General features: G+C 43.2%; 1 protein-coding gene across 6 annotated transcripts in view; it reads right to left on the reverse strand.

Annotated features, from left to right (window-relative positions):
* The window catches only part of CSGALNACT1 (chondroitin sulfate N-acetylgalactosaminyltransferase 1), a 359,890-nt gene that overhangs the window by 302,511 nt on the left and 33,755 nt on the right, over positions 1-23,624 (reverse strand). The window contains exon 1 of one of the 6 annotated variants that reach the window (XM_073017976.1): positions 5,145-5,165. The exons of the other annotated variants lie outside the window; for them this stretch is intronic. The gene's annotated coding sequence lies outside the window, so the exon portion shown is untranslated. Of the gene's footprint in view, positions 1-5,144; positions 5,166-23,624 lie in introns of those variants that run through there. 6 annotated transcript variants of the gene reach the window in all.

A 23,624-nucleotide genomic window follows, 5' to 3' on the forward strand; every position in this document is an offset into this window, starting at 1 on the left:
AATATCAAGTACAACAAACTGATATTCACTGTACAAATAAATAAACACAGACATACTCATCTTAAAGCAGCTTTGTTGATTCATTAATGAAAATTCTTGGCCAGGTGTGGTAGCTCACACCTGTAATCCCAGAACTTTGGGAGGCCCAGGCAGGTGGATCACGAGGTCAGGAGATCTAGACCACCCTGGCTAACATGGTGAAACACTGTCTCTACTAAGAATACAAAAAAAAATTAGCCGGGCATGGTGGCGGGTGCCTGTAGTCCCAGCTACTCGGGAGGGTGAGGCAGGAGAATGGCGTGAACCCAGGAGGCGGAGCTTGCAGTGAGCCGAGATCGCGCCACTGCACTCCAACCTGGGCAACAAAGTGAGATTCCATCCCAAAAAAAAGAAAAAAAAAATTCATACTATATGCCATCCCCAAATTGCTCCTTTATTTGAGAATTATTTCCTTTAGGAACTGAGATTCTTACAGGTCTGGCAAACATTTGATTGCCTTCATAAGTGCCTACCTGTTACATTAAATACTGTTTGAACCATCATCATAGCCTCCTAACAGATGCCCTTGTTTCTGGTCCCTCCTTATCACCATCCATCACACCTACCATTGCAAGATAAACCTCTCCACAGCGGAGCTCTGAGCCCCTCACAGCCCTTTCCAAAAGTATTCAGTGGATCTCTAGAGCCAAACTCTGGGCCAGGTGCAATGGCTCACCCCTGTAATCCCAATGTTTGTGGAGGCTGAGGCAGAAGGATCACCCTAGGCCAGGAGTCTGAGACCAGCCTGGGCAACATAGCGAGACCCCATCTCTACAACAAAATAAAGATTAAAAAATGAGTTGGGTCTACTCCTATAGTCCCAGCTACTTGGGAGACTCAGGCTGGAGGATCAATTGAGCCCAGGAGTTGAAGGCTGCAGTGAGTTATAATCACACCACTGCACTCCAGTTTAGGTGATAGGGTCTATGTCTCTAAAAAAAATTAATTAAGTTTTAAAAATTCACATTCTGTAACCTGCATCTGCTCCCAGCCCTTTCCCATCTTTCCAGCCCCCCCTTCCCATGCCAAACCCTCCAGTCAAACTAAGCACTGGTTGTCCCCTGCATGCACCTGGAACACTCCATCTCAGCCCTTATCACAGACTGCTCCACTGGCCGGACGCCCATCCTCTCCCATCCATCCCCCAGCTCCACATGTCCATACCAGATCTCGTCCTTAAGACTCAAGTCATATGCCATATCAATGACTCCTTCCAGACAAGGGCTGAGCTGCCATGGGTCTAGTTCAGAAGGAAAAGCTCTGGGTTTCAGGGTCTCCCCTAAAGGGAATCAGCATAGCCCAGCAGCCCCCACCTAGACCAGGGCCAATGACTGGATCCCCTTCTTCCCCTACACCCCTCTTGGCCCACTTCCTGCCGTGTGTTCTCATCTGATCAACATAATCACCGTGGACAGAATTCAAGCTCAAAAGGGAAACTTGTAACCCTATGGATGTCTGAGGCAGGGGAAGAAGGCAGGTCGTGAGGAAGTGCTCACTAGTGTCCATCCAATAGGACACTACTGCCTTCTGATCTATCGAGCAAAATAACCCAAGTCAATTAACTCCAGGGTTGGGCTATGCTGATTCCCTTTAGGGGAGACCCTGAAACCCAGTGCTTTTCCTTCTGAGCTAGACCCATGGCAGCTCAGCCGTTGTTCAGAAGGAGTCATTGACATGGCATGTGACTTGAGTTTTGAGCCACTCAAAGTTGTTGCATAATAAGAAGGGGCTAACCTCTCTTGGTTGGTTGGTTGGTTGGTTGGTTAGTTGGTTGGTTGGTTTTGAGGTGGAGTCTTGCTCTGTCGTCCAGGCTGGAGTGCAGCGGCACGACCTCAGCTCACTGCAAACTCTGCTTCCCGGATTCACGCCATTCTTCTGCCTCAGCCTCCTGAGTAGCTGGGACTACAGGCGCCCACCACCACACGAGGCTAATTTTTTGTACTTTTAGTAGAGACGGAGTTTCACCATGTGAACCAGGATGGTCTCGATCTCCTGACGACGTGATCCACCCGCCTGGGCCTCCCAAAGTGCTGGGATTACAGGCGTGAGTCAACACGCCCGGCCCTCTCTTGGTCTTTAGTGCTCCTCAGACCTTCAGGTAACTGGAGGGTTGGTTACTACTGACTGAACAGCACCTTGCATAGTAAAACAAAGTTTAATCAATACAAGAAATCCTCTCATGGTCTGCAGGTCTCCCTGATTGATACAAAGTTATCAGATTCATTCACTCAAAACAACATATTCTACACCAAGTAATTTATGTGATTAAGTTTAGTTCTCTACAAAGTAAGTTACAATTAACAGTGTTCTTTAGGAAACTGCCCATGCACTGGCTTTCCTCGCTCAACCTACAAGCAGCTCTGAGGAGCCTCTTACATAGTACACGTGGATATCTGGGAGTGACATCTTCCCTGAGCGCAGTCAGACCCTTGAGGGCATCATCTATGTTTGATTTGCTTTTCCAGCACCCCCAGTAAACCTAACACACTACACTGCACGTGGGAGATCTCACTTTTTAAAGTTTTGAATGAATGAAAGAATGAGAATGCTCTGAATTAACCACGCTTGATGGTTAATTCTTACTCTCTTCTCTCCCTCCCTTCCTCTCTTCCATTTCCCCCAATCCGTGGAAAAACAAGGCACTAAACGAATGTGCTGCCAAAGGAGAGAGAAGAAAGGTTAACAGGGTATTTGAATCACATACCCTTCCAGGCCCATATTATATAGTTAGATGGAGAAGAAATTTTGAATTTTTCCAAAGTACCATTAATACTTTTTTAAAATTTAAGAATAAACTTCTTGCAAAACAAAACCACAATCATATATCACTTCACACCTTAAGATGGCTGTGATGAAAATGTCAAAAATAGGAAGTGTTCTCGAGGACTTGGAGAAAAGGGAACCCATATACATTGTTGGTAGGAGTGTAAATTGGTATAGTCATTACGGAAAACAGTATTGAGGTTCCTCAAAAATTAAAATGGAACTACTCTATGATCCAGCACTCTCACTTCTGGGTATATGCCCAAAAAAATAAAATCACTTTCTCAAAGAGACATCTGCACTGTTTTCACTACAGCATTATTCACAAAAAGATATGGAAACAATTTAACTACCCATGGACGGACGGACGGACGGATGGATGGATGGATGGATGGATGGATAGATGAATGGATGGAGAAAATGTGATATATACATACAATGGAATATTCACCTTAAAAAAGTAGAAAATTCTGCCATTTGTGACAACAAGGATGAACCTGGAGGACATTATGCTAAGTGAGACAAGCTAGACCTAGAAAAACATTGCTCAATCTCATTTCAATATGGAAGTTTTAAAAGTTGAACTCAAAGAAACAGACTAAAAGGGTAGTTACTATGTGAAAACAGAGGGTTGGGAAATGGGGAGATTTTGCTCAAAGGATGCAACTTTCCGTCATAAGATGAATACATTCTGGTAACCTACAGCATGGTGACTATCGTTAATAAATGTATTGCCCACTTAAAATGTGCTAAGAAGTTAGATCTTAAGTATTTGCACCACAAAAAGGTACTATGTGAGGTGATAATTAGCTTAATTATGGTAATCATTTCACAACATATACCAAAGCATCACATTGTATACCTTAACTGTATGTAATTTTTGTCAATTATACTTCAACAAAGTTGGGGGGAAAACAAACAGAAAGTAAATCAGTAATTCTACCTTAAGGATAGTCACTCAAGGGTAGCTATTTATGCAAAGACTTACATCAAGAATTCCATTAACTCAGGGAAAAACTGGAAACAATTTAAATTCAATAATTACTTTCTAACGCATTTTTATGCATCCATTCAATGACATGTTTCTGAATAATTTTTAGAAAGAAAAAGCTCATCATTTGAATTTTAAAATCCAGGGAAGGCTGGGCACAGTGGCTCACACCTGTAATCCTAACACTTTAGGAGGCTGAAGCAGGAGGCAGGAATCTTAAGCTCAGGCACTCAAGACCAGCTTAGGCAATATGATGAAACACCATCTCTGCAAAAAATACAAAAAATTAGCTGGGCATGGTGGTGCATGCTTATAGTCCCAGCTACTCAGGAGCCTGAGGAGGGAGGGTCGCCCGAGTCTGGGAGGGGGAGGCTGCAGTGAACTGAGATCTCACTGCTTCACTCCAGCTTAGGCAAGAGTGAGACCCAGTCTCAAAAAAAAAAAAAGAAAAAAATCCAGAGGAAAAAATGTAATGCTAAAGTTTCAAAAATTGTATATTACATATTATGATTAGATGTTTAATACATAAATACAACGATAAACATAAAAGTAAAGCAACATTCCAAAATGTTGATGCTAGTTAAAGCTGAATAATCAAATGACAGGGCACGACTAATTTTCATTTTCTTTCATTTCCTCGATTATCTTCAATTACCTTGTATTGCTTGATTATCTTAATCCCCGAACCTCCCCTCCAACATGAGGACAAAGGCAAAAAATTCTGGAGGTGCAGTAGCTACAAACAAACCCAGACGTGGAAAAATACTAACCAAATCAAATAAAAACAAAAATAGATTTCTCCATCTCCCTTACAAAGCAAACAGCATGCAAGGATGACAACGACAACAGGGGACAGCTGTGTGTGGCCTTCTGTCTTTGTGAACCCATCAAGCCTTCCCCAATGCCATAGTTAATTCATTTAAATTAGGGGGAATTCTGCTTCATGCTCTAAAGGGATTTTACAAAAAGGCAGTCATTGTCCCTGTGGTTTGTGAACTGAAGCCAGGCTCAATCTGTATCTGTATTGTCATAAAGAGAATTTCCCCTCCACATCCTCAAAGGAAGTGTTACTTCGTAAAAGGAAAACTGCAGCGGAGGCTGGGGAAACCAAAGAGAGCAGTGGAGCCGCGGCAGGCAGCCCAGGAGGTCAAGGAATTGAATAGCAGGGGCACTAAAATCAGACACTGGAATACACTGAATCAGGTTTAAAGAAGTGCCTTTTCCTAGCCCCAAGACCACAAAACACCCAGAAGGACATCTCTTTAGCCTCCAACCACAAGAGAAGAAGAGAAATCATCTTAATGGGAGACAAGTAAATAGCAATAATAAATGTTGGCAGTGGGGTACCTACCAGAGCATCTGCAGGTCAGGGTCCTCCTTGGGTGTGAAGCCCAACCCCCAGACATCAGGTGTGGGCACTCCTGGCTCAAGCAATCCTCCTCATCAAGGCTCCCTAGTAGCTGGCACTAGAGGCGTGCACCACCATGCCTGGCTACATTTTTTTTAATCTTCTGTAGAGACAGGACCTCGCTGTGTTGCCCCGGCTGGTTTTGAACTCCTATTCCCAAGCGATTCTCCCTGCCTGGCCTCCTGAAGTGCTGGGATTACAGGTGTGAGCAGCTGCATCTCCTTGGCATCGTATCTGATCAAAATCGACACCAGGACAGTCCTGGAGCTAAAAATATTTCACATAAGGGAAGCTGGTAACACTAAGGATATGTGAGATGGGGGAAGGAGAGAGGCTGGGGAGATTTTACCAGCACCCAGGGATTCATCTAGTAGGAGGCTACTGCCCTTCCGATCTATTCACCAAGACAATCCAGACCATCCAGAAGGTAACTCCTTCTGGAGTTACCTGAGATTGTCCCAGGCCAATCAGGGTATTAAATGACTGTCTTCAAGGGTCACATGCAAACATAATCAACAATAGAAGACTAGATAAACAGTGTATATTTAACTAATATGCTTTTTTAAATCCACAATAAAACCCCTAAAACTATACTATACATAAGGCCGGGTGTGGTGGCTCACACCTGTAATCCCAGCACTTTGGGGGCTTGATGCTTGTGGATCACTTGAGAGCTCAAGAGAAAAGCAGCATGACGTTTCAACAGGATTTGAAAACACCAACAGTGTCCATGGGAATACCAGTGCTAAAGCCAGGAAATTCTTGGTTGGTTGACAGATCAAGCAGTTCTACATCCATAAGTGCTGTATAATTAGGCATAACAAATTACAATTTTAAATCCCAATTAATAGCTCTGTGAACTATGGGACCCAATAAAACCACAGTAGCCAACCTCTTTACTAGTTATTTCTGATACCCTGAATAGAAAGACTTGTAAATAATACAGTGTCAGACATGCAGCGATTTTTATTTAAATTCATTGATCAAAAGGAAGGAGTTAGGGAGAAGATCATTTTGGAGTAGAAGTCCTCTACAATTTATTATTGGAACCAGTACACATCTAAGAGTAAAAGAAGTCACTATTAATAACTGTGCTGGGACCACTGACACAAACTGAGATTGTCCCAGGCCAATCAGGGTATTAAATCACCATCTTCAAGGGCCACATATGCAAACATAATCAACAATGGAAGACTAGATAAACAGTGTATGTTTAACTAATATGCTTTTTTTAATCCACAAAAAAAACCCTAAAACTATATTAGATATAAGGCTGGGTGTGGTGGCTCACACCTGTAATCCCAGCAGTTTGGGAGGCTGATGCTTGTGGATCACTTGAAAGCAGGAGTTTGAGATCAGCCTGGCCAAGATGGTGAAACCCTGTCTCTACTAAAAATACAAAAAGTAGCCGGGTGTGATGGCGCATGCCTGTAGTCCCAGCTACTTGGGAGGCTGAGGCAGGAGAATCGCTTCAACCCAAGGAGGCAGGGGCAGGGGTTGCAGTGAGCTGAGATGGTGCCACTGCACTCCAGCCTGGGTGACGGAGCGAGACTCCATCTAAAACAAAACAAAACAAAACAAAACTATGTTAGATATAAACAACAAAAATACAGTGCTGCTCCACCCTGAGAAAGGATGAGCTGAGCAGAGAAAGGAACGCAGACAGATGCTAAGGAGGGGGAACTGAGATAGAACTGGAGGAAAGCGGTTTAATTTGGTTCTGAGGTCAAGGTAACTGGTCACATCGCCCTGTTTTATTTTGATGTTCTAATGGTGAAATTATGCAAATGTTTCTTACATGCAAAGAAATGTGCACAGCACGTAGGTCTCAGTTACGGGACATTCCAGCACACTCAGCACCGAGGAGCCCACTGCCCACTGCATCACCTGGGATACCCGTCAACGCAGGGTATTTTCATCTCTCTCATCAGTAGCCATGTTGAAACCGATCCACTGATTAACAGCTATCCCAGATTTTAGGATATCTTCTTGAAACTCACTTGGGGTTCGTTATGAGTAGGGTATTCACAGCGGCACACTGTGGAGGGGAGACTGTCCTCACAAGCCAACCAAGTGAAATCAAGCCGCATAGCTCCAACTACTCAGCTCCAACACCTGCTGCCTGCTGGGTCACAGCAAGTTAGAAAGGTGTCACATCCTCAAGGTATATGTGAACCCTTCCATTAAAAGAACTCAGCAACTATGAGCTGAGGACTCAGCACCAGGTTCCAAATGTGCAAGGCAGGACATGGGGAAGACGTCCTCCTCATTACTGCTCCATCCTCTCCCCATGCCACTGGCTGTTCTGTCCACTCCGTCCCTGGGACTGTTTGAACCAACAAGAGCACAGAGGAAAAAGTGCCGTTGTCAGCACTGAGTGGAGGGGCAGGTGAGTGCTCCCTAATCCTGGAAGGTCTGGTGCCCTCTCTTGTTCCTCTCATGGTGTCCCAAGGAGGTACAAATTCTAATTCCATCATGTACCACATATGTGGACTTGCAAGTGTCATTTAACTGCTCGGAGCCTGTTTCACCATCTGTATGATCATCCCCATCCCACAGGAAAGATCAAATTAGATAAAGTTCATGAACGTACCTTAAAGCTGACTATTATCATATTCATGTCTGTATTTTCATTGTTGTTGTTATTATTATTCATTTGGAGATGCTGAGGGCAAGATCAGGAAACAGGAACAGGGCTGGATTCAAGAACGTGCTGCCTGCCTGAGTTCTGATTAAATACTTGCCAAGAGGTGGGTACAGCTACGCTGGAAAGAAGCTAACTCTTCTCCAAGTCTTAGAAAAAGGACTCAAGCCTGTGCTCGGTATCTCTTCAATGCATCTTGATATCAGAATTCATTCTCACTCAAAAAATACGTTGTATGTATATATTATACCAGGCACTATCATAGGCATCAGGCGAGCCTCCAAGGGGCTTATATTCTAGTGAAGGGAGAAAGAGACAATAGAAAGCAAACAAATTAACAGATGATTTCAGATAAGTCTAGGGCTAGGAAGGAAATCAATAGGATGTCATGCTTTGGATTAGCTGGTCAAGGGTAGGGATCTGTTTTAGACAGGATGATCAAGGAAGGCCTCTCTCAGGAGGAATGAACTGAGAGAATGAAGCTCTTCTGATAGAGGGAACAGCAAGTGCACCTGAGGCTGGAAAGTCCTTGGTGACTTCTAGAACCTAGAGGAAGGCCAGAATGGCTGGTTGCTTTCCAAGTGGTGCTTCTCAACTTGGCACTCAGTGGTATCACCACGAGGCCATTAGGCAATATGGAGGTTTGAGTCTGCCCCCTAGAGGGTCTGAGGTCATTGTCTGGGTGTGGCATGGGGAGTTTTCCAAGTCCCCCAGGTATTTCTAATGCACAGCTCCAGCTGAGAGCCAGGTCAGGTAAGATTGTAAGTATACGCAGGACAGAGCTCTGGGGCACTCTGGGATGGAGTGCCTTCCACTCCTAAAGGCCGGTATAGAACATTTGCTCCAGTCTGCAACCAGACCAGATGCAAAGTCAAGGCTGGGTTGGGTCCACAGCAGATGTAAATGACTAATTACTTCTTATTTTCATTTCACAGCTTGGAGGAAGGCAAGACATGTGTGCGAAATATTTACTCCCCACAGGCTTCATTTTTCCTCCTTAAGAAATACTTCTAGGAAAACACTGCAACAAAACCAGTTTCATCCGTATCCCTGGAAATTATCTGTGACTTCTGATTCAAAATGTTAGAGAAAAAGAAACCCCAAAAGCCATAAATTAATTATAATTGTCTCTGTCATTCCATAAACTGCATAATTAAAAATTAACACAGCATAGCTCCATGTGGGGAGTGAATAGGGTCTAAAATCCATTTGTCAGGAAATAATTACCAGCTGAGCATCAGTTCAGCAAGGTTGCTGCAGTCATCTAGTTTGTTTTATAGCAAGTATCATAAAGCAGTAAAATCATCTGAAAAAAAGGATGGTTCCTGTAAAAGAAATAGATCACCTTAACAACGCTATGCTTGGTGACAGGAAACACACCAAGTTCACAATCGTGGCTTCTTCTGAGGAGGGAAGGGAGAGGAACAAAGAGCACATTGGTCAGAAATATTTTATTTCTTTCATTTAAAAACAAATTTGAAGCAAACAGGGCACAATGTTAATATGTATTCGTTCTAGGGTAGGGAGTGGTCCACGAGTTCTTGTTTTATTACTCTCTGTACTTTTCTGTATGGAGAAAAAAAAGAAATGAGAACATGTTTGAAGGGTAAAAATCCTTCTTTTAACACTTCTTGCATAATGTGTTAAATTGAGTGGAAACCCTATAATTACTTCTTATCATTACTGTTTGCCAGTTTCAGAGGCAACGCTCCTTAAATCATCATAAGCATTTGCGCTCCTGTTATATTTATACATGAAGGCCAAGGCGGTGCTGTTAAATACTGCCTAGGTTGTCTCTTTCACATTCTCCTTCTTTATTCCATTGCGTCACTACCGTATGCTCCTCTCTGATTTTTTTTTTCCTAAAGAGTACTGCCTGAAAGAAGGATTAGTAAGACAGTCTCCACATTCTTCGAGGAAGATTGGCCCTGTGGTTCATTGCCCCACCAACCCCCTGCTGCTATTCTAGAACTGTTTGGTCAACCTTTACATATTCATTTTTTTCTTACTTTATGCTTTCAATATAAATATATTTCCAAAGGCAATATAGCTTTAGATTTTTATATGTCATTAAAGGATAATTCATAGTCCTTGTGCTAAGTCAGGCCCAATAAAAAGTAAGTTGTCATCAACAGTGATAGTTGAGTTGTGCTGGGCGGAGGAAAAGATGGAAGCCGAAAGTTTTAAAATGGATATTTTTATCCTGAAATATGTATTAATCAATTTTAAAGCAGTGGAAAATATTTCCCTCCTGCAGGAGGGTGGGCCGAGGAAGAAGTAAAAAAAGAGACAAAGGAAGAGAGTTTAACAAGTTCAACAATAAATTTTAAGAGAATTCACTTTAGTGATGAAATATAGGAGACCAAGCCCTGTGGGCCAAGTGGCAGGAAGTAATGTGTTTCAATAGCGTGGTGTCTATTTAAGGGAGCATCACAAATAAAGCAAGCTTATATGGAAGCTTTTACAGTATAACCCCCTAAATCAGCATTATTATCACATGTAAAAATTAATATATTTCAGAAATGTAACTGCCAAATGGATCTTAGGCTATAAAAGAAGGAACATTGAAAAGCAAAAAGCCTAACGCTCTGCAGATGCCTGCAGCTGAGGAAGGGAATCTCAGTGTGACATCTCACAGGGAATCTCAGCATGACATCACCCCAACAGTTCACTTCCATTCCAGCCTGCGTGGACATGCCCACTGGTAGCCACTTCACTCCTCTGTGTCGTGGTGTCCCATACCCTTCAAAACTACTAAAGGATAAACTAACAGTGTATGGCACCCCCAACATGTCAGGCAGTATTGGGATTGTTGCTTTTCAATTATCTTAATGTCTTATCTCATTGAACCTTCCCACTAGCTCTAAAGGTAGTGCTAAACCCATTTTACAGATGTGGAAGCAGTGTACCCAACATCACAGAAATAATAAGCGGTGAAGCTGGGGTTGGAATTCAGAGCTCTTTTTTCTTTTTCTTTTGAGACAGAGTCTCACTCTTGTCACCCAGGCTGGAGTGCAGTGGCATGATCTCAGCTCACTGCAAGCTCCGCCTCCCGGGTTCCCGCCATTCTCCTGCCTCAGCCTCCCAAGTAGCTGGGACTACAGGTGCCCGCTACCACACCCGGCTAATGTTTTTGTATTTTTAGTAGAGACGGCGTTTCACTGTGTTAGCCAGGATGGTCTCGATCTCCTGACCTCGTGATCTGCCTGCCTCAGCCTCCCAAAGTGCTGGGGTTACAGGCGTGAGCCACCGCGCCCGGCCGGAACTCAGAGCTCTTCAACACCAAAACTCATGCTCATTGCTGTACCCAGCTTCATAGGAACAGTGAGACGATGGAAGTACCTAGAGATTTTAGCTGTCTGTAGTAGGGAACCAGGAAAAGAATATGATGGCAACCTTTTAAATTCATGGTGCCCTTTAGTACTCTTTTCCTGAACATTCACTCTGCTTGTTCTCCAAGGGCCCAAGTAGACCTTGCTGTGCTTCTACCAAACTCAGCACATCCTGAAATCATCTCTGCAAAGCTCTTCCTTATCGCCACCAAGTCTCTGCACTCTAACTACTGCCATCACAAAAAAGAAGTGTCAACCACTGCATTTCTTAAAATGCAGTGCCTTCCCAGCCAAAACAGCACCAAAACACAACAGAACAAAAATGCATGGATGGACAGCTCCTGTTACCTTGCTAAAGACAGATGAACACGTCACCGAGGGAGCTAAAGGCATAGACAGTTAACAGAGTTGGAATATCTAAAAATGTGCAGAGGGCCAAGCTTGGCAAGAAACATCCGAGTGCAATTGGAAACAATGAACACAATCCCCTTAATTGACGGATGTTAAGGTTCCTGGTGGACCCTGTGCAGAACATTCTAAAACATCATTGTAAGGAAGTATGGTTACAATCTTACCCTCAAAACAAAAAAATACTATTTTCAAAAAACAGCCTGGAATGTTCTCTTTTCCTCCCATCCTTCCAATGCTTTATCTTATCTCTTTCAGAAAAGCTTGCCTGATTACTCTCCATCCCCATTTCCTCTGATTGTAGTGGTTTTCTCTGTACTGCAAGATCCTAAATTATCTCACTAGGAAGTGCCTCTGGACCCTGTGAAGGGTGCACAGAGCAGCTGAATCACTTCCGCTCTCAGGATGGTGAGCCATGCTGGGCAGACAGGAATAGTGAACCACATAAAAGATATAACTTGTTTGAAGAGCATGACAGAGTGCTGAGAGGAGGGAATTCCATTATGAAAGGCTTCAGGTAGGAGGTAGGACTCAAATGCACTTCAGACTATGAGTTGGATTTCCCTAGAAGAAAATGTTGTAAAGAGGGACGAAGACTTAGCAAATGTTATGAGTTGAATTGCGTCCCCACTAAAAAAGATATGTGGAAGTCCTCAGTCACAGTAGTTCATGATGCATCCTGATTTGGAAATAAGGTTGATTCAAATATAATTAGTTAAGATGAGGCCATACAGGAGCAGGTGGGCCCCAAATCCTATGGTGTCCTTAAGAGAAGACAGAGACACACAGAAAACGTCATGTGACGACAAAGGCAGAAACTGGAGTGCTGCAGCTGCGAGCCAAGGAACACCAAAGATTGCAGGCAAACCACAAGAAGCTAGAAAGTGGTGAGGAAGGACCCCCTATGGGTTTCAGGGGGGATCTTCCCCTGAGGACACCTTAATTCCAGACGCTCAGCCTCGAGATCTGCAAGACCATATATTTCCGTTGAAATTAATTTCAATACATTTTTGCTACTATGAAGTTTGTGGTATTTTGCTACGGCAGCCCCAGATAGAGAAGGGGACTGGAAGAAAGAGAGAAGCCAAGCTGCAGTGAAAGGAAACCACAGAACACGTTTAGGAAATGCCTTTCTCTGATCCTGCTGAAGACCTGTGTCCTACTTTACTCAATGGATGCACGGCACTTGAATGAGTTCACCTCCCCATCCTCCTCTCTGCACTCAAAACGCTCTCCAGTTTCACCCTTCTTCTTTTTATCTTGTCTTTTAAAAGAAGGAGCTATTTCTCCTTTCAAAGGCCAATTTTCCCATCTATAAACTTTATCCAATTATTCCCCACTCCTGTTGATCTCTTGCTCCATCAATTTCAAACTTTTGTTGTCTGCTGTGTAACCAATCTTTGGCCCTCTAATTTTTCTCTTTGAAAAGCAGCCTATACTTAGATTCCTTTTCTCTGACTGAATTACGATTTTTCTCTTTCCCTTCTATTTACAACTATTTGAGTATAACATACCTGAGTGTTTTGTTTTGTTGTAATTACCCTGCCTGGTAACCCCCTGAGCCTCTCTGATCTGTAATTTGGTGTCTGTCGTTACTTTGGGAAATTTCTCAGCCATCATTTGTTTAAATATTTTTCCCATCTCTATTCTCTCTCTCCAGTCTCCTTCTGGAATTCCAATAAACTATGTGTTAGACTGATATTACCCCAGAGCTGTGGAGCGTTGGGTTTTATTCTTGTTGTTTTTCCTTTAAAAAAAAATTCTCTTTGTGTTTCAGTTTGAGTAATTTCTATTAACTCATCCATTCTTGTGCATTGCCCACCTTTTCTATTAGAACCTTTAACTTATTAATCATAGTTATTTTAAGCCCCCTATCAGATTGTTCCAACATCTGTGACATGTCTGAGTCTGGTTCCGATGATTACTTTGTCTCCTGGGTTTTTTTTTTTTTTTCTAACTTTTATTTTAGTTTCAGGAGTACATCTGTGGGTTTGTTATACGGGTAAACTGTGTGTTGCAGGGGTTCAGTATACAGATTATTTCATCACCCAGGTAATAAGTATAATACCTGGTAAGTAGGCTTTCGATCCACACCCTCCTTCCACACTTCACCCTCAAGTAGGCCCCAGTGTCTGCTGTTCTTTTCTTTGTGTTCATGTGTACTTGTATTAGTCCGTTTTTATGCTGCTGATAAAGACATACCTGAGACTGCAAAAAAAAAAGAGGTTTAATTGGACTTATAGTTCCACATGGCTGGGAAAGCCTCAGAATCATGGCAGGAGGTGAAAGGCACTTCCTACATGGTGGCGGCAAGAGAAAATGAGGAAGATGCAAAAGCGGAAACCCCTGATAAAACCATCAGATCTCACGAGATTTATTCACTACCACGAGAACAGTAGGGGGGAAACTGCCCCCATGATTCAAGTTATTTCCCACCAGGTCCCTCCCACAACACGTGGGAATAATGAGAGTACAATTCAAAATGAGACTTGGGTGGGGACACAGAGCCAAACCATATCAGTACTCATTGTTTAGCTCCCACTTATAAGTGAGAACATACGGAATTTGCTATTCTGTTCCTGTGTTGGTTTACTTAGGATAACGTCCTCCAACTCCACCAATGTTGCTGCAAAGGACATGATCTCATTCCTTTTAATGGCTGCATAGTATTTCACAGTGTGTATGTACCACATTTTCTTTATCCAATCTACTGTTGATGGACATCTGGGTTGATTCCATGTCTTTGCTGTTGTGAACAGGGCTGTGATGAACATTTAGGTGCAAGTGTCTTTATAACAGAACAGTTTATTTTTTCTTGCCTTTTTGCATGCCTTGTAATTTTTGTATTGAAAGTGTGGGAGAGTAAAGATGGGGGTAAATATATTTTAATGCCTGGAAATGGGCACATCTTTCCTTTTGCAAGTTCTGCTAGGTCTCTAGTGTAAGGGTTTGAGTTAATCTAACTAGGAGTTGGACAGACTTGGAGGTTTGTTGTCTCTATGGTTACTCTCAGTGACCTACCAGCCTCACATTCCTCTAGTAATACCCTGTGTTCAGGGCAAGGGCTGATTGCCAAGTCTGTTTCCCAGTGACTGCTGCACTCTCAGACTTCAGTCCTTCCTTTGCACCATGTCTCAGGGAAAGTCTGTCTCTTGCATATTACTTGTCACTCCATGCTCGTCAGCCTGGCGGTAGGGAATGGGGGTGGAGGTTCTTCTCTTGTTCTGATTAAGCCTCAGTCTTGGGCAGGCAGTGTATCCCCAGAAACCAAGGAGGTGGCATTTTCAGTGATCCTGCCAATCCTTCAATAATCCCTCCCTTTCCTCTAACACAGTCCTGAATCTAGCTTGTAATCTTGCCCCCTCCCAAAATAAAGCTTTTGTCTTCTAGGGGAGACACAGCAGAAATATCATATGCCAACTTCCCTTCCTCCATGCTCTGAGCACCGCCTTTGTACCTCTCTCTGTGCACTCGGCATATCCTGTGTGGTAGGGAGTATGCTTCTAAATATGTTTTATCTTGCCTAATAGAAGATATGATCTTCCTGTGTTGTCAATATTGGCTTTTTATTATATAATTGTTCTATACATGGTTATCTTTTATCTCAACCAAAACCATTTTTTTCTTTGATAATACAGTACAAACCTTTCCCTTTTAAAAATAAAATTAATATTTCCAGCTGGGCACAGCGGCTCATGCCTGTAATCCCAGCACTTTGGGAGGCTGAGACAGACAGATCACCTGATGTCAGGAGTTCAAGACAGTCTGGCCAACATGGTAAAACCCTGCCTCTGCAAAAAAGAAAAATACAAAAGTTAGCCAGATGTGGTGGTGCACACCTATAATCCCAGCTACTCAGGAGACTGAGGCACGAGAATCGTGTGAACCTGGGAGGCGGACGTTGTAGCGAGCCAAGATCGCACCACTGCACTCCAACCTGGGTGACAGAGTGAGACTTTGTCTCAAAAAAAAGAAATAATAATAATATTTCCCTTTTGCAATTTCTTATACTTCCTTCAATCTCCAAATACACAAATAGCATAGAGGATTCAAGTTGACCTGATCCTTTTCTGCAAGTTCTCCAAATAGAGTTATAATTACATATGACTAAGGGTCTGCAGTCCTATACTGGAGCCACAGCTTCTCACTCAGTTGTAGCATGGCATTAGGCAAAGGACTTAAACTTCTAAGCCTTAGTGGGGATAAACGAGGCAAAAATTCATACTTAATTCACAGGATTGTTGTGAAAACCAAATGAGATAACGCATGTGATAAGCACTAGGCAGATGTTAGTTTCTTGTAAAATTATCATTTTAAGAAATAGTTGCTTTTGGCAGAGAGGAGGAATGGAATTAACTTTTACTGAGTCCTACACACAATGCTCAGTGCCTCTGCAGGCTCCATCTTAGTGAAGCCACACCAGTCAAAAGGTATATGTATTATCATTAACCTTGTGTGACAGAGGCAAGGTGCAAACAAGGTCCTTTGTCACCACTGACATAGCCTATGTAGCAGTGAACTATTATTTTCTTTTTATAACTGCAGAAAATATCTTCTGTGGAGTACAGACACATAATATAGATACACCAAGAGATTACTCAGGAAGGTGGTAGACCAGTAACCTTCCAAGGCAGTGAATTCACCACCGAGCCTCTAGACTCCATATGTTCAGCTATATGGGTTTTGACAAATGCAATGAATCATGTATCCACCACCACAGTACCACAACGAATGGTCCCACCACTCCAAAAATTCCCTCATGCTGCCCCTTTGTGTGGTTTAGACATTAGGATAGAATCAAACAGCTAATACGCCCTATTCGGGTCTCCGGTTCCCAGGACCCAGTCCCCTGAACTCCTGAATGGGACTCAGCTTAACAACCCCAGCTTGGTTGTCTAGTGATTGTAAAACCATAGCTTTTTTCTGTAGGTTATGTTCTGCAAGGCTAGAGACCACTTTTAGTTTCCTGCACTGTAACCCTAGTCTTGGCTAACCTCAGGCACTGTAACCGTGGTCTGGGCTAGCCTCAGGCACTGCAACCCGAGTCTAGACTAGTCTGGGACACTGCTAAGGCAGGCCCCAAGGATCCATAGGCCAAGATGCCCTCTAACTACCCCTTTCCATCCACCATCCACCATCAAGCCATTGCAGGGCTGGGTATCATGGGCTGGGGCCTCTGCAGCCTTTCCCTTTGGGGCCCAGAGTCTCTTTTTATGCTAACTAAAAGGTACAAAGCATAACAAGCCTTCTTTTTGAGACAGAGTCTCACGCTGTCACCCAGGTTGGAATGCACTGGCACAATCTCGGCTCACTGCAATCTCCTCCCAGGTTCAAGCGATTCTCCTGCCTCAGTCTCCAAAGTAGCTGGGATTACAGGTGCCTGCCACCACACCCATCTAATTTTTGTATTTTTAGTAGAGATGGGGCTGTACCATGTTGGTCAGGCTGGTCTTGAACTCCTGACCTCAAGTGATTCACCCGCTTCAGCCTCCCAAAGTGCTGAGTTTAGAGGCGCTAGCCACTGAGCCTGGCCACACGCTTTCTGCTTCTCCTCCATTTTCCTATTTAAAAGGTAGAAGCCAAAGACTGAATTTGCACAGTTCCTATGCTATAGCAACAAAACGCACAGTTGCGGCAAGTGAATCTGTGTTTTGAAAAAATGTGTTTTAAACACATTCTCTTTTCTTTTTTCTTGCCATCAGTGTACTGTTTCTATTTCATGCAAACTGATAATTATTATATGCAATGCTTTCCCATCATGAACACTTAGTCATTTTTTAAAAACATTGCTTTGATCATGTCACTTCCCCGGCCCAAAACATTACCCAGTTTGCAGTTGTTTACTATTTAGTCATCTCTAAATCCACCCAAATTGCCTCCCATGCCTCCCACACACAAAGCTCTACTCTGGCCAAACAGGACTTATTTCCATCCACTCTACCCTTGCCTCTTCTGCAAGGGTCATCACGACCGTGAAGCCCTCTTAGACCACAGGAATGAACTTCCTCTCTCATCTGGATTCCTGTAACCCAAATTTCCCATCATGCTAAGATGTCCTGACATATTGTGGCTATTAACATATGCCCTGCAAGATCTCTCACCATTGTAAAGAGTTAAGCTTCCCTTGAGTAACCATCTATCTTTGTCTTGTAGACACTGCAAACTGTGTAACAGAGTCTTTCCCTCCACCTGGTGACTGCTAAAACCTGAAAGCTAAATTCATACCCGACTTCTAAGAAGTACACAGAACCTTAGGTCACACATATACAATATACCCACACACTATACAAAACAGTAACTTATACTTCAGCCCTGGCTCAAACCATCACTTTCGACACTTGTTTTCTCTTGGACTGATTTGTCTTTCTGATTTATATTTTATCTTGCCAGGTTGCGTGCATTTTTTGGAAGGTGGGATGAGAGTGAGTGAGAAAAAGCTAGAATTCTTTCCCATGCCTGGCACAGACACACTGTACTCCCAATGATGCGAGGTTGACAAGTGGACCTTCACATGCTGATATTTGTCATTATCTAAGGGGTGTGTCTGGAAGTAGGCACACATTCTTCAATCTGCCTCTGTTATGACCAATCAAAACTCAGGAGGCCCCTAAGCCTGGGTACATTAAACATCACCAAGACCCTGATCTAGAAATCTCCCATCCTTTTAAGATATTTTCAGAAAAACAACAACAAGACAATGGATGCCAGGAGCTAAATGTCCAAAATAGTTGTGTGATGATGGTAGGCATAAATCAGCAAAAAAATCCCTGTGTTGTTTCTTACTGGGATTCTAGACCTTGATCTTCCCCTCTCGGGACAAAGCTTTGTGTCCACAGTTAAAGCCACTCATTCTGCAAGTGTCTGTCTGAGTCATTTCTACATGGGAGGATGCCAGACAATGCCAGCTGCCTACATTCGCCTTTCTTCTTTATGAGTAGAACCCCAGTTTTGCTCCAGGCAGCCATATATTCTCCCTTATGAAAAAACAACAGCAAAAATCACCTCCCTTCCCCAGATCCCCTGCAGCTAAGTATGGTCACATGGCACACTTCTGGGCAGTGAGACATGAGCTGAAGCTCACTAGTTAGGGTCTTCCAAGAAAGCTATCATTTTTCTAATAACAGAAGGAGCACACGAGGCTGGCCCATCCCTTTTGACCTCACCTTTTCCCCTTTAGACTTCCTGGAAGGTGATGTAACGACAGAGGTACAAGAGCCATTTTGCAAACCTGAGAATGATAAGAAAGGCAGAGGAGAAAGTAAAAGGGCACTGGTGACATGGAAGAGCCACTGCGCCAGTCCAGAACCACTACCCCTGTCCTTCTCCTAGCACAAGAGAAGTGAAACCTTACATTTCATGCCAGCATTTTCGGTTTTCCATTACAGGCAGCCAAACTCAATCCCCAGTGATGTAGGGAGGCAGTGTGCTTAATAATAAGAGAGATTAAAAAAACACAATCCCAGTCCACACATGGTTCTTATCTATCGGGGGAGATAAGAAACTCGGAAGAATCATCATAAAGCCTGAGGGACAGTGACAAGCACATGAGCCATAGCTGGGGTGCTCAAGAGAGTTCAGAGGAGGGAGAAATGGCTTCTAGCTAAAAGCATTTAAATTGGGCCATTTCACACTAAAATGTCACATTTATCCTACCTGAGGGACACTGTTCAGTCCAAGAGAATCAACCTTTCCTGGTAGAACTGTACGCATTACATGTCTTGGGGCGTACTTTTGAGGAGTGGCTCCTTCCCTGGACAAAGCTAAGGAGTGTGGCTGTGCCAGGCATGGCATGGGAAGGGATCATGCTGATTCTCTCTGTCCACCCTCCCTCCACTCTTCCTCCCATCCACTTGCTTGTTCTCAGTGCCCAAAAGGGAAAAAGCTTTCCTCCATCACTCTCTGGATGATGCTGGTACTGCTGGCTCATGCCCAAGAATGCCCTGGCCAAGCAGCACCCCAGAGGAAGGTTTTGGTTGCATGTTTTAAAACATCACAACAAAGCCCCTGATGAAGAATCTGAGCCTGACCTGTCCCCAAGGGGGCCTGCCGAGGTAGTAAGGGCAGCCCTGGGCAGAGGCTCTGAGACCTCAGATCTCATCTCCTGTAGGAGTTGCACAGCCAGGACAGAGAAGAAAACACACACTGGGTTTTAAAGCACTATTTCCCAGAGCACACTAGGCGACAGTAAACATGGGATCCAAGAATCAGTGACCAAACAGTATAGCCGGCCCTCTCCTTTTCTGCTGGGATGCAGTCACCTTGAAATGTTCCCCGTTGGGTTCTCAGTTCGAGGCCGACACCCCAGAACCACACTGGGGGTATCTGCCAGATTTTCCTCTTGAGTCCTAGTCCTGTCACCACCATCTCCAAAACCTGCTGTGAACAACATCCTGGAGACCGTGAAACGGATCTCCAGTCCCACGCAACAAGCCCAAGTTCCCAACCAAGACCTCAAGCCCTCTGCCTACTCCACTCACCATGTATAGAAGGATTTTGATCAACAAAGTGCAGAAATCACTGTTTTCACTCTGAAATCTGCAACTACAAAAATATTTTACCCAGAACACATAGGCTGTAAGAAGTCAACAGAATTCTAGGTGTCGTGGAAAAGGTTAAATTTGAAAAGACCGCCAAAGTCTTCTCATCATATCACGTAGTTGAGAAATATCACGCATTACATGGAGAACACATTTATGCCTACTGAACTGCATGATATATGCAAATTAAAACATGCTAATTGGCTTTAGCTGTTCCTTTACATAAAGTCAATACTTCTATGGATCATTAAATGTATCCCTTTCATATTAATTTCAAAAGAAAAATTAACTGCTATAAAAACAAATTCCCTGGTGTAGCCAATGTAAAGATTCAAATCTAAAATGTTGCTACAGTAAACCATCAAGCAAAAAAAAAGAAATTTCGTATTGAATTTTTTTCTGTGATTTAAAACTGATTAATTCATGCTGGTTTAAGTTCAATAGAAACCTTTACTTGCGTTTCAAATTTGTTTAAAATAAGCATTTAGTTATCTATTTTTTTTCCTAATTAGATGAGAAAAAGAACATGAAACCAAGAAGGAAGCAAAAGAAATTGACGCTTGAGACTGCCCTGCCTGTCCCATTGACGGCTCTCTCCCCTAAAATGTACACAGTATACAGTGTCTGGCACATAAAGGGCCTCAATCAGTATTTTTTATTTAAATAAATGAATTAATTGATTAGCTTTTTGCAATGTCTTATGATGCATTTAGCTAATTAAAATTAAAATAATGGTTATAATTTCTTGGACACTTACTTTCTGCCAGGTACCCTACCATGGAGGTGTTCTCCTCAATTTCCAGACACAAAAACAGAGGCCCAGCAAAGTCAACCTAAATAGGTATTAGGTTTCAGAGCCAAGATGCAAATCCAGGTCTAGCCACAAAAGTCAACACCATTTGCACACGGTCTCCCCAGCCTAGGGTCATGGATAGTTACTGGAGAAGGGAGCAGATGGGAGCGTGTGGCTCACCAAGTTCAATCCAGCTGGCCACACTGCAGGGGGCCTCACAACCCTGGTGCATTGACCAGAGTCATGGATGGGCACTGGCCTTGCACACTCACCAAGGGCAGGGTCATCACTCAGAGAGACTCAGATGAACCAAGCCCACAGTCCTGGGCATGACTAGAGCACCAACTCTTCTTTTGCAATAGAATTAACATCTTGGGGACCAGTATATTCTCCCCAAGTAGCAAGATCTGCAACAGGGAAAGCCCAGTAAATATCAGAACGTTGTTGAGAAAACCAAACCAGAAGCAAGCACAGCCATTTTCTAAATGTTTTCAGGGCAACCAGACTATTTGGATTTCCTTGGCTGTCACCACTACCTGCCACCAATCTCTATTCTAGGGACCAAGATTAGATAAGTGATTCCAGTGTCTCAAGATTCTCCCTTTTCAATCATCTCCACTTTAGAGCAAGCCTCCTTTATTCGTTTATGCTAATTTATTTTCTCAGATTACCCTCAAGCCTCTGTCCTGCAAAATCTTCACCGTATTTTGGGCTCTGGCCCTAAGACCCAATGGATTGATACTAAAATTTAAGATCAGTCTTATTTCCCTTATTCTCAAGCCCTTATATTGGAAGGAACTTATATTTGGGGTATACACCCAAATAAATGGAAACAACATCATATGTGTGTGTTTAATATTGTTCACATGCTAATGAAAGACAAGTGGGCCATAATAAAAACCCAAAACATCTTGAGGTGCTGATTCTTAGAAAGTGTAATTATCACTTACATCACATAAAATGTCACATCACTTTCACGTTTTTCAAATGCAAGGTACTATTCTGAAAAAAGAATAAAACGGTGTTTGCCACAAACCTCAGGACTAGTTGACTTTGTTAGTTCTCAGGATATTGAAAGAAGAAAAACTGAATGGAATTTATAAAATGATCCACTAAGGAATGGAAGTTGCTGGGACAGAGAGAGGAGATGAAGGCACGAGAAGGAAGGCATAGCAACAGGTTTGCTTTTTGGCACAAGGACACAGAGGTCACGTGTGTTCTCACACTAGGACATACGTTTTGGAAAAAGTGCCTCCTTCAAAAAGCTTATAATTAAGCCTAGTGATACACTGCACCGTTTGATGGTACTGTACACGAGAAAACACTAAAAATACTCTAGAAAATACAAGTGGCTGTATTACGATCTGTAAACAGTCCTGGTCCCAAATTCAAATGAAAATATAAACAGTTGGTTTGAAAACAGAGCTCTGATCTATAGTTCCATGCTTAAGCAAAGAGTCTATTTTTAAAGAGCAGGAAACTTTTTTCTATCAATAGAAGTAGTAACATATTACCATTTATTCCAAGGAAGAGAGGCCTCAAATCTCTCATTTTGAAAATCCTAGGATTTTCTGGCTTTCAGTTAAATTTGTGCCTAAATTCTCCCTAAAGTAGAGATTTGGTATAAAATCTCCATGCTGATTTTCCAGTTTCCATTAAGCTGAGCACGAGTTGTCCAGGAAAGCAAGACCACCGCTGCCCAGCAGCACGTTTGTATCGGTTTCCCAGGACTGCAGCCACAAACTACCCCAAACCTGGCAGCTTAAAACCACCCAACTGTACGATTTTAAAATGCTGGAGGTCAGAAGCCCAAAATGCATCTCACTGGGCTAAAATCCAGGGCTCGGCAGAGCTGCATTCCCTCTGGAGGCTCTAAGAGAATCCATTTGTTTGCTTTTTCCAGTGTCCAGAAAATCCATTTCCATGCCTTTTCCAGAGGCTTTGGTTGGTGGCTCCTGAATCCATCTCCAAAGCCAGCAATGGCTGGCTGAGTTTTTCTCACATGGCATCACTTTGGTTCTCTGCTTTCATCACCACCTCTCTTTCTCCGATTCTTTCAAGAAATCTGTGATACTGAACCCACCCAGATAACCCAGGATAATTTCTCCATCTCAAGCTCCCTCCCTTCATCACATCAAAGTCCCTTTTGCTGCTTATAATAACAGATCACAATGACAAGGATTAGGACGTGGCTGTCTTTGGGAGGCCATTATTCCACCTGCTGTTGCACTCTTGGCTAATACATAAGGATTCGCTAAATACAATGAAGGTGCAATGAAGTCAATACAAGTTGCAAATAGAAATCTGTTCTGCTCAGATATTTAAGTCGCACAGCCCTGTGGGTTTTATGCACAGACACAATGCATCCTCTGTGTGTTGTGGCCATGTGTCATGACCTTTCAGGAAGGGTGGAGTGGGAAAGACAGAGCACCACGTCTGCTTGGTGGACTCGCATTGTCTTCTCCAGCTGGTGTCCCATCCCACGTGAGCAGAGAGCTGCGCCCTCAGCATCTCCGAGAGCCCTGCTACCCCTGATCTCACCTCCCCGGCTTCACTGTGGCTGTCTGGCTCACGAGCTCCAACCTTGCTCCTGCCTATGCCTCCATCTACTCATCTCTGACTGCTGCTGTTTAACCTGATGTAGTGTTCATCCTTATCCAATAAACTACAGAAGATCAGAAGTAAGCACCAACTCTCCCTCTGACACTA

Source organism: Chlorocebus sabaeus, chromosome 8, assembly GCF_047675955.1.
Source record: "Chlorocebus sabaeus isolate Y175 chromosome 8, mChlSab1.0.hap1, whole genome shotgun sequence".
NCBI classification, from domain to species: domain Eukaryota; kingdom Metazoa; phylum Chordata; class Mammalia; order Primates; family Cercopithecidae; genus Chlorocebus; species Chlorocebus sabaeus.